The sequence below is a fragment of the Ornithodoros turicata genome, unplaced genomic scaffold (assembly GCF_037126465.1).
Source record: "Ornithodoros turicata isolate Travis unplaced genomic scaffold, ASM3712646v1 Chromosome12, whole genome shotgun sequence".
Taxonomy (NCBI): Eukaryota; Metazoa; Arthropoda; class Arachnida; order Ixodida; family Argasidae; genus Ornithodoros; species Ornithodoros turicata.
Window position 1 is genome coordinate 4,228,078 of NW_026999301.1, and position 8,572 is coordinate 4,236,649.

At 46.5% G+C, this 8,572-nt stretch overlaps 1 long non-coding RNA gene across 1 annotated transcript; it reads left to right on the top strand.

Annotated features, from left to right (window-relative positions):
- The first annotated feature begins 3,145 nt into the window (after positions 1–3,145).
- LOC135371676 (uncharacterized) lies at positions 3,146–3,892 on the top strand. Its single transcript, XR_010415694.1, has 3 exons — positions 3,146–3,287; positions 3,395–3,514; positions 3,841–3,892. It is a non-coding gene; the product is annotated as an uncharacterized LOC135371676 (long non-coding RNA).
- The last annotated feature ends 4,680 nt before the right edge of the window (positions 3,893–8,572 follow it).

Here is an 8,572-nt window from a genome sequence, read left to right on the forward strand (position 1 = left end):
CGATGCCACCGCCTTCTCAATGAAAAACGGTGACATTTTTCCAAGTGGAGTGTTCTGTCCATTGCCAGTGCTTGCACTGCTAATGACAATGTATTTTGCTTGAAAGGCGTCGAACGCCTGTTTGAAGACTTCGGTCGCGGGCGCTTGCCACCCGCGATCGAGGAGGAAATAGAATTTTTAACCATATGGGGTGTAAGAAAATGAATGTTCCCATTGGTCACCCACACTTCACATTCATACATGTGGGAAGGTCCCAGAGTTTTAAGGAAAACCCATCGGCCGAAGCTTGACCAAGACCCCGACCGCCACCGTTCAAGGTTTCTGACCCTTCACCTTGCATCCCCTCGGCACGGTACGGATAACACCTTAGGACTGGGGGCTGGGGTCCGTGGTGGCGCCACTCACCAAACACCAGCCGAAGCCGGTGCCCCCTGCGGGGTAAATTCGTCGAGGAGCAACACATTTGAATGTTGTCTACGTATAAAGAGTATGTTATGGAAGGTGGGATAACTTGTGCAACAGAATTTATTTTTACAAGGAAAAGGGTGACACTGAGAACGGAGCCCTGTGGGACTCCATTTTCTTGCATAAATGGACGAGAGAGAAGTTCGCCAAGGCGGACTCTAAATGATCTATCCTGCAGAAAGTTGGCGATACATCTCAGAAGGCGACCACGTATTCCAAGGGAATAAAGATCTTGGAGGATACCATACCGCCACGTGGTATCATAAGCTTTTTCAAGATCAAAGAAAACTGATGCACAGTGGCGCCTTCTGACAAAAGCTTCTCGAATGGTTGTTTCTAAACGAATGAGATGATCGGTTGTTGAGCATCCCATTCGAAACCCACACTGAAATTGCGACAAGCAGTTATTCTCCTCCAGATAGTGCACAAGACGGTTGTTAACAATTCGTTCAAATGTCTTTCCAATGCAGCTCGTGAGGGCGATCGGCCTGTAACTACTTGGCGTTGAGGAATCCTTTCCAGGTTTCAGGATTGGGATGATGGTAGCAGTCTTCCAAGCAGATGGTATCATGCTCCTGGACCAAACTTTGCTAAAGAACTCAAGTAGAGAAATTTTAGACTGTTCTGATAAATGTTGTAGCATTGAGTAGGAGACCCTGTCTGGTCCTGGGGATGTGACGTTTCGAAATGATAAAGATCTGAGAAGCTCCACCATTGTAAAGGGCTGGTTATACAAAAACTCTTCACCACCATTAATTGGAATTACTCGTTTTTCTGCGTTGGATTTTATTGTTCTGAATTCCCTAGAATAATGTGATGAGCTTGAAACATTTTCAAAGTGTTCTCCAAGAGCATTGGCCTGTTCTTCTAGGCTGTTGTTTGACTGGCCATTAATACGTAAAAGAGGGATGCTGTAACCGATATGCTGTCCCTTGATCTTTCGGATTCTATCCCAAACAATTTTGGATGGGGTATGACCGGTTAAAGATGACACGAAACTGGCTCCAAGATGAGCGCTTTGCTTGTTTGCGTGTCCATCTTGCTTTGGCCCTCGCTTTCTTAAAAAGCACGAGGTTATTTGCGGTTGGATATCTTCGGAATATCCCCCAAGCACGGTTTTGAAGTTTGCGTGTCTCCTCACATTCGGCCGTCCACCAAGGCTTTGGGCGCTTGGGCAGGCGGCCCGAAGACTGTGGAATACTTTCAGTTGCTGCTTGTATGATGATATTTGTGATGAGGTCGTTAGCATCCTCAATTGCTACATGATTCAATGGGATTAAAGTAAGGTCGCACTTCTCAGTAAAAGAACTCCAGTCAGCGTCCTGGAGTCTCCATCTGGGAGGACGTATTGTAAGTGTATTAACCCCTGAAAGATATTTTAAGATCACTGGGAAGTGGTCGCTTCCAAGAGGGTTTGCCTCAACTCTCCATTCTACATCCTGCAAAAGCGATGGGCTGCAGAAGGACAGGTCCAAAGCAGAGGAAGTCTGAGTTGAGGTATGTAAATAAGTTGGTGGTCCTGTGTTTAAGAGGCAAATCATGGATGATGAGAGAATTGCTTCGAGTATCTGACCCCTGCAGTCAACCCTTACGCTGCCCCAAAGAGGATTATGGGCATTAAAATCGCCCAAAAGAAGAAAAGGCTGTGGCAACTGGCTGCATAAATTTTCTATGTCTGTTTGCATGATGGTTGTTGCTGGTGGCAAGTAAACAGAGCAGACTGTCACCATTTTATCGAGACAGACCTGCACAGCTACAGCCTCCAATTCTGTCACTAACTGTACTTGTTTGGTTGGAAAGCATGTTCGTGTAATGATGGCTACACCGCCGGATGCACGAGCTGCGTCAGTTCCATCTTTTCTGAAGATGTTATGTCTGCGAATAGGGTTCGGAGTGTTTGCGTTTAGACAAGTCTCCTGCAGACAGAAACATGCCGCGTTGTAGCGGTCAAAAAGATCGTTCACGTCATCTAGGTTTGACAGTATTCCACGGCAGTTCCACTGAATAAAACTTTCCATTATAATCAATGAAATAAAGATGGCGAGCGCAGTACAAAGAAGGAGGGAGACGTGGAAAACTTTGCTCAGTAACTTGGGAAACAGGACTTGCATTTAAGGGGCTTGAACTCTTCGCAGTTGTTGTTTCTGCTGTTCATTTGCTTTCGCGCCCCTTCCCCTGCCCTTCTCTCTCCTTTCTTTCCCTGGCATATCAGGGAGGCTTGATGATGATTTCTGTGACATCCTGTCATCATCATCAACCTCCATGTTTTGAGGCCCTTTCTGGGAGGGGGCTTTTAAAGTCCCATCCCAAACAGACGGTATACCGCCGGCCGTACGAACGGCCGTGGGTGTGTTTTTCTGGCCAGTTGAACGGCTGGCCTCCGTAACAGCAGGAGGCACCTGAGTGTCTCCAGCCTCCTGTTGGGGAGTGTAGGGTGGGAACTCGGTCACCTGCGAGCAGGTCTGAGTTTCCACAGATTTCCTTGGTGGTGCCACTCCCCTGCGCACCACTTCGGAGAAAGATCCTTTCATTTGAAATTCGTATTGTGTCTTTGCAGCTCTGTAAGGAATGTTTTGTACGGTTTTGATCTTTATGATTTCTTTTTCTTCTTTCCAGCGTGGGCACGATCGAGAGTACACCGGGTGGTTGCCCTGGCAGTTGGCACAACGGTAGTCATTGCTGCAAGTCTCTGGCGAATGGTCTTTGCCAGATCATTTTGGGCAGGTGGAGTGTCCGCGGCAGACAAGCGAACTGTGCCCAAAATGCTGGCACTTGAAACAACGTCTTGGGTTTGGAATGTATGGTCTGACATTGCAACTGAGGTAACCAGCCTTTATATTAGAAGGTAACGCATGTAGTTGAAAAGAAAGAATAATGTGCTTGGTTGGGATTTCCTTACCATCCCTCCTCATAATGATCCGTTTTGCAGAGACCACGCCCTGCTCACTCAGTCCATCTTCAATCTCAGATTCTGTGCATTCGATGAGTTCATCTTCTGATATTACACCTTTGGTTATGTTCAGTGTGCGGTGTACGTTAACATTTACAGGTATGTTCCCGATGTTTGACAGTGTCTGTAGTGCCGTGCTTTGACGTTTGTTCTGTACTTCGACCTGGATATCCCCTGCATTCAGTTTTCTTGCGTTGTAAGATTTACCGATTACTTTTTCGAGTTCCTTCGCCACAACAAAAGGAGAAATTTTCGCAAGTGGCTTTCCCTCTTCCTTAGACTGAATTATTAGGAACTTCGGAAACCAAGGGTCTGGAGACAGATCAAGCAGATTCGGTTCAGGTCTCTCGGTGCGGCTCCGTTTTAGGCGCCGATCAGTTTTTTTAGAGTGGTGGTTATCCATGTAAGAAGATATTATTGTTCAGTGCAGCAGGCGTGTCGCCCACCATGGAGCCCAACTTGGGGAACGTGCCCCGCACGCTAACACTTACCCCTGCACTATACCCTAGTGCAGCTTCTGGAGAGTGAAAAGACTGCCCAAGGTTGACCCTTGCCGCCAAAGAAGGTGAAGGGAGGAAAAGGAAGACAGTGAAGGAGTGGAGAAAGAAAAAGTAATGAAAAGGGAGATGGCAACTAGCTGAATAATCCTGGCCAGGCCTTCTAGGACTACCCGACTATGGGAAGCAGGGGCCAAAGCGGTGTGTTGCTTTCCCGGAGGGGCCCCGAAGGGTCCAAAACAACCTCCGGGTCCACTCAACCGCCAGGATCCCCCTTTCCCCAGACACGGGAAAGCCACGCACAGCTATACCTGGGGGTCTCCCTCCTGCGGCGACCCAACCGTGAATGCAGGAGGGGGCTACTGCGGCTGCTGCCGGGCGATGGGGGCGCCAATTTCCCGACGCCGGGGTAACCTTCTCAATATTTATACACCAATCTCTCACTGATCACTTTCAATAAATCCGCTTTTGCCAATGTCCCCTCCCCCTGACTGTGATTTCGCTAGAGCTAACTCCTTCACACACTCACTCTCCCTACTCCTTCTCTATCATTGTTTTATTTCTTCCAGAATTCAGTCCCTCTTATACCTCGTGTGGCACGGGGACTAATTCTTTACATTTCCCCTCTTTTGTATCATTTATTTAAATCTTTCAGGCACTCCTGCCTCCCACTTCATCTATTACTCTTGTAGCAGTCGACAGGCTGTATTATTTCTCGAAAACCGACTTCCTACACGGCCCCCGCTTCTTCACAGACACACGCCGTGCCAGACCGATCACGTGAACCCGCGACGCTGAAAATTTCTTCGAACTCGCGGGGTCGCCTGGCATGCGTGGTCTGCCTCTCGGACGCGGTGTAACCTGACACCCGGTTTGCGCGTCACGAGGGGGCAGTCTGGACTGGGGTTCCGAAGGAAGCGGACGCTAAAATAAACACGGCTCATAACGTAAAAGAAGTTGTCTTTCTTCTGTGACTCCAAATTCAATCTTACAACTGGTGACCCTCTACACTTCGCAACACTCTTATTCAAATATATTCCCCTATCAGAATATAGGCAGTGGGCAAATTCACATGCAAAAGAAACAAAAGCTGTTGCAGGAGCCTGGCCGCCTTCCGCGGGAATCTTCCGATCCCCATAATGGGGGTTTGTCAGACCTGAACCAACACGGCGGCTATCTTCACAGATTGAATGGACGTTGGGCTTGGTGGGGTCTTCCCTCCTCGTCGGTCCTGCTGCGGCCGTCCCCCCGGCCGGGACTTCGCAGGGAGATGTCTGCCCCCCAGCAACCGAGCGATACGCTTAGTCCGTGGTACCTTACCACCATATAAGCCAGCGACTACAGAAGCAGGAAAACTTTCCTAGACCTTCCTGATAACATTTTCTTGAAGCCAACTGCCTGCAACCCCTCAAGATGGCAAATTAACTCTGCCTTTATCCCACCAGATTTAGCTAAATCAGCTAAATCCTACACTTCTCGATATCCTTGGTCCTATTCAACGTATTTAAATGAGGTAAAGGGCCATAGATAGATTGGAGCAAAAGCTAGCTCGTGCAAAAGGAAACTGAAAAGAGAAGTCAAAATCCCCGAAATCCGACCGCAAAAGGCCGAAAAATCGGTTTAAAGGTCAGAATATCCATCGACACCTGCAAAATACACAGCAAAGCTCAGGAAATGAGCTCTTGGGCACGACTCTGCTAGCTCCAAAGACGAGAGCACACAGACACCCAAGGAAAGCTGCAAGATGCGTAAAAACAAACCTGACGAGAAAGGAAAAAGGCAGGTTTATGACAGCCTGACAAACGATACAACGACTATGAACCCAGATACGGACACTAGCACTGAGGATACCCGGAGGAAGAAGTGATAGAATCCTCTCAAAAGCCGAAAAAGAAGGAAATCGAACAAAAAGGAAAAACGAAGAAAAAGCAAAAGAAGAAAAAAACAGAACAAGATGAAGAAAACAGTGCTTTTCCTCCACTAGCTCAACAGACCAATGAAACAGCGGACAACCCAAATGAGCACTCCCAGGAAAACACTGTTGAGTCCTCTTCTGAACAAGCTGCTGACATCAATGAGGCTCTTGAGGACCTCACAAACCACTACATCGATGCAGAGCATGAACTGCCCAAGGAAAAAAGACAGATCCTCCGGGATGTATTCCATAAATACGAAGGTCTTATTTGCGCCTTGGACATTCAAAGAGCTACTGAAAGAGCCAGAAGAAAGGAAGTGGAACGGTCAGCAAAAGTTCTCAATGAAACCCTCAAACAGCTTGAAAATCAGGTCAGATAACACCCCATGACCTACGCTGACGTTACCCAAACAAACCTCAACAGGCCTAAGTCCAAACCAGCCAAGATTTCTTCAGCCACTGTGAAGCAAAAACTTGACCACCATCTTAAAACAAGAACTCACTGAGGCTGAAATTCTCTTAACAGACGCAACTATAAGACCTACAAAATCCGGTCTCCTCATCGTTGAAAGTAGAAAGAAGGAGCACTTGGAAAAGATAGAACAGGTCTTTCGCGAAAGCGAAATGCTAACACAAGCAGGAAACTTAAAAATCAACAAACCACCCCAGCCTGAGATGAAAATAAAATTCATCGACGAGGACATGGACAAGGATTCTATAAAAGAAGAACTAATCCATCGCAACGGCCTCGAAAGTTATGCAGATCAAACAGAAGTCAACTACATAAGAGCAGAAAGAGACGGGACGAAGACAGCCTTCGTCTCCTTGCCCAAGGAGGCCTTCAACAAGCTTCTCACAGAAGCAAAAACAAAAATCGGTTGGGCAAGATGTACCGTTGAAGGACACTACAACGTCAAAAGATGCTCGAAATGTCTAACATACGGTGACGTAGCAAAACTTTGCAAATCAACGCAAACATTTTGCCCCTACTGCGCAAACTGCCACAAGGAAGAGGATTGCAAGGCCAATGAACCAAAATTCAAAGCTTGTATATACAACAACAACAACAGCAGTCATCCACTAGACATAGAACATAGGTTCTATGACAAAGACTGCCCGGTCTACCTGGTGCTAACTAACTACTGCTAATGCAACTAATGCTATAATTTTGTTACACACTGATAGATCTTCACTTCCGATTTCCAAATTTATAAAAATTTGGAAAATCCGTCCAGTGGTTCGAGAGATATCAATATAAATATAATGTAAACAAACTCCTAGGGCGCCGCCATTTTGAATACCAGATAGCACATATTCCTACAGAGTACGGTGCACTTTTGGACAACCTGCACACGATGTAAACCAAAACCATGTTTCTTTGTCTTTTTCCTCTGTAACACAGAGCAATCTTCAACATTTAATATCTGGAGAACGCCTCTAGATAATTAAATTCCGTAAAAAACTCTCTGGTACTATAGCCCGAAAGGAAGATCATCAAAAAGGAAAGTTGGGAAGAGAAAGTGTTTTGGCCGAAAATTCGGTCTAAAGCCAATCACCCATGAAAAACGCCCCATAACTAAGAATTCCAACGGGAAAAAGACCCGACAAGATGTCGGACGACGAAAACTACGGAAAAGGAGGGAAAAAGAGTAAAAGAAAGAAGAGCAAAAACAAAGACAAAGCTGACCGAGAGGATATAACCACTCAAAATCGGCTCAAAAATACAGGGAGAGAATGTGAACAATGGCAAGACGTCAATGGAGCCCTGGAGAATATTAGGGACAGTTACATCGACGTGGAACATAACATCCCTAGAGAAAGACGTAACTTCCTAAGCGACGTTTACCACAAATATGAACGACTTATAAGAAGCCTAGACCTTAAACGAGCTACGGAAAGGGCCGGGCGTAAAGAGAGAGAGAGACAGAATCTCTTACTCGCCTCGAGATGCGACGATCTCCAGAAACTTCTCGACGAAGCACACGCGCTACCCAAACCCACCTATGCCAATATCGCCAAAGGCTCGGGCAGTCCTGTCCCAGTTCCCGTATCTACATCACCGTCTAAAAAACCAAGAAATGATGCCATCATCTTCAAACCTAACCAGGGTTGTTCCAGAAAAGAGGTCACGAATCTCTAAAAAAAACCCTAGAGAAAGAATTGAATCGAAGAAGCTCAGCCACCATAAAGACCACTAGGAGTAGCCTAGTCGTGCTAGAAACAAGTCAGTCAGAAGAGATAAAATAAGTGAGAAAATCTTCAAGGAATCCGAGGTCCTCAGAAAGAGAGCGACGTGTAGAATAAGTACCCAACCACTACCTGAAATCTGTATCCGGAAGATAAACAAAGATACTTCGGACGAGGACATTGCGGAAGACCTCATTTTACTCAATGGCCTAGAAGGAATTAGCCAAGACATTAAACTCCGACATGTCAGGAGGGAGAGAGATGACACGAAAACTGCCATATTGTCGGTACCTCTGGAACAATGGAGACATATTCTTGGCAAATAACGAGTTAAAATCGGATGGGAAAGTTGTCCAATGTTTGAAAACCTCAATGTCAAACGTTGCGGTAAATGCCTCTCCTACGGCCACCCAACCAAATTTTGCAAGTCGGAAGAGGTATACTGCGCCTTCCGTGGGGAAAACACCCCACCAGTGAATACTGGCAGAAAGAGAAAAATTGCAAAGCCTGCGAGAACAACAAAGAGGTGGACAGAAGAGAACTAAATCACGGCCCTTC